Genomic DNA, 3,536 nt, shown 5'->3' on the forward strand with positions numbered 1-3,536 from the left:
AGAGTAAAGAAAGTAAAAACTGGAGAACCTCAGGAAAATGGTGCTGAGATAGAGTCCCCTATCTAGAACTCCTTTGCATGGCCCCAAACTTGACATGTGAGAAGGCCAATTCTGAGAATTTAGGTATAGGACCTGGAATCTCAGCACTCCCAGAATATTTTATACATCCTCTCTGATTTTTCACTCCTGACAAATGCAGCTGAGCTTGTTGTGGTCTCCTCTCTCTCCTAGTAGGGTGAGATGGGCAGCAATGGAGAGACTCTACCACTTTCCTCTAACTCTGCAACCAGCCTTTTCGAGGGAAAATCCCATGCCAGACTCTCCTGTAAGTGTATCCCCTGGGCTACCATCCTCGTGGACCATTAGGAACCCTGAAGGCTGGAGCTCACTGTGGCTGGCAAAACAGAGTGTTCATAGGCTCACTTTCTTAGTGGATCTCCCTCCCAACTCTAAGGGCCATCAAATAGAAACTCCCAGCCAACTCCATCAGGAAGCCTACCCTGGTAAGCCAGGAGGACAACTTAAAATCTCTGGAATATCTCAGACTTTTTCTATTTTCTTTTGAGGGGAAAAACCCCCACAAAACTATTTCCCTCCCGTGGAACTATTACTGTGTTTCTCAGTGGCTCCCCAACCCTACCTAGGTTTCTGACACTGGAACTTGATGTCCTTTGCAGGACCTCCACCTCCACTCTTTCCTCATTTCCACACAACAGACTTACCAGCATTTTGAGGAGGATCCAGTCCTGTACGGTCCACCTCCTCCACTTTAAAGGGCCAAGACCTATCTACCCTACACAAATCAGAAGCAAATTCATCATCTCCAGCTCGACCATTATGTCACTCTAACAAAAGCCATCAGCAGGTACCACACACACAAATCCAGAAACAAAAGTCAACAATGGACTACACAGATAAAGAAGCCCCTCAAATGCCAAAGAGAGAATGATGTTTGGGACCACATAAGAGGTCTGAGGACACATCCAAAAAACAAAACAAGAAATGGAAGTATTAAAAACCTCACACCCAAAATAAATTGAGAAACTAAGTAATGAGTTAGCAGAAATAAAAATTAAAAAGTATGTTACACAATCTGAGCAATATAATGGAAGAAAAGGAAAAGTGAACTCGAAGACAACCAAGCAGACTTTCTCAAAGAAGAGACAATCAATCAAAACAGCTAGGATTCTGAAGAAATCCTGACGATGATGTTGGATGCCATGAGAGGATACTGTTCCAATCACTGCAGTCCCTGCGCAGGAAAAAGCAAGTCTACTGTTTAAATTGTAAGGCAATTATTTGAAGAGAATCTCCCTAATATCACAGAGGGAAAGATATGACCATCCGGGAAGCAAAGAGAACACAAAATAGATAAGCACCCCCCACACACCAAAAAAAGTCCCATCTTTCTCCCAATCTGTCTTTGTGGGATGGGTGGATGGGTCTGAACTGCCAAATCTGTTAACTTCTCATAAGCGGACCATCGGGCCTTCCTTTTATGGTGCCTTCCAGTGGCCCTAGACAACCAGCCTGTTGGTTGGCAGCCAGTGACATGAGCCCAGTGAGCATGTTGCTGGTACGTGCGGCAGGCAAGTCTGAGGCTGGAAGGCTGGCTGCCAAAGTGAACTCACCCAAAGTCCTCTCCTGGGAGTGGCCATGGGTGCAAATGTCTCCCAGTACCATGCCATCCTCACAGGTCTTGTGTCTGAGCCCTCTTCAACAGCCACTGCAGCAATCTATTTGGAGCCACACAATGCAACCCGTCCCACATTTCCACAGAATACCTTAGTGACCCCACATCAACCGTTGCCATTTGGTGGTTCCTACTCACAGTGGCCATGTAGAACTGGCTTCCCCTGATGATTTCTGAGACTACAACACTTTCTGTTAGCAGCTGGATTAGCCTCATCTTTTCCCCAAGAGGGGGTTTAAACTGCCAACCTTGTAGATACCTGTCTAACACTTGATCTATTCCACCACCAGGACTCAAACCCAAACTCATTGCCATTGAGTCAATAGTGGCCATTTAAGGTAGAACAGCCTCTGCAAGTTTCTGAAGCTGCCACTCTTTATGGGAGTGGAAAGTTCCATCTTTCTCCCAAAGAGTGGTTTCAATCTGCTGACCTTGAGGTTAGCAGCTCAATGCATAATCACTATTACAGCAGGGCTCCTGCTAATATGTCCCATAAGTACCTACGGTGATGGTCAAGCTCTGTGAACCATCACAAAAGACACATAGATTGGTAGGGGGAGGGGGTGTCAGTGCTGTGCACCACTATAATAGACACAGAGACTGGCGGGGTGGGAGAGTCAGCCCTGTGCACCACTATGATAGACACACAGACTGGGGGGGTCAGCCCTATGCACCACCATGATAGACACAGGGACAGGAGGTTCAGGATCCCCTGTGGCCAGAAGTCATCTCTGTTGTCAGGGGCCATGGAGCCGGGTTGATGCCTGGCGACCCTGTGAATCTCAGATGGAAACACTCTTGGGCCCTGTGCCTATCACACCCCCACCCTTTGTCCTTCCTGGGCTGGGACTTCAGGAGCATGCAGTGAACCCCAGCTGGAAACCCAGACCACCTGCGACATGTGCCTGCTCTTTCTAGTGGAATTCCTGATGGGCTTTCCCGCCCGGGTCCACAACATCGCGCTCTCGAGCTACAAGGCATTCTACCTCCCACACAGGATGGAAACCACCCACACCACTACTGGGCTGGTGCCCACTCACAGAAGTGCCCTGTTGCCCTTCACTGCAGGAGCAGCCCTGTCCATGAAAATGAACCAGCACTCCTCCCAGGCTGTCACCCCTGGACCTCGTTTTTCTGTGCCCTGCTAAATGGCTCAGTGGTACTGGCTCTGGACCATGTGAGCAGGACCTTCACAGGAGCAAGTGTGTTGGCATGAGAGGGAAGTCCGGGTGAATGACACAGGATGGAACAGGGAGAGCCATCACCCTGACAATTGATGTGGCCTTGTGAAAAGTTAGATGTAGATACAGTTGTAGATGTACACATAGCGTATAGCAGTAGATGTGGAAGTATCGATACAAATATAGACAGGCACATGCATATACACATAGACAGGGATTACAGAGATAATCTGTGTCTATGTCTATGGACATAGGTGTAGATGTAGATATAGATACAACTGCACCGATAGATACATATATACATACACACATAGACATACATTATTACAGAGATGTACATCTGGATATGGATAGATAGATATGGACACAGATGTTAATACAAACACAGAGACAATTGCACCCATTGATACAGATATTCATATACATGGATATCTATCTATACAGATATAATATATACATAGATTATAGATGCAGATATAGATATGCATATATAGGCACAGGTGAAGATATATAGATGTGGATATATGGGCACACATACAGAGTTGTACATATAATTTGGATGCAGATACACTCATTCCTATAGATACGGATATAGCTCTAGATAGAGATGTATACACATAGATTATAGATACAAACCCCTGTAGAAGTAGCTCTAGATACAG

This window comes from Tenrec ecaudatus, chromosome Y (assembly GCF_050624435.1).
Source record: "Tenrec ecaudatus isolate mTenEca1 chromosome Y, mTenEca1.hap1, whole genome shotgun sequence".
In the NCBI taxonomy this organism is placed as follows: Eukaryota; Metazoa; Chordata; class Mammalia; order Afrosoricida; family Tenrecidae; genus Tenrec; species Tenrec ecaudatus.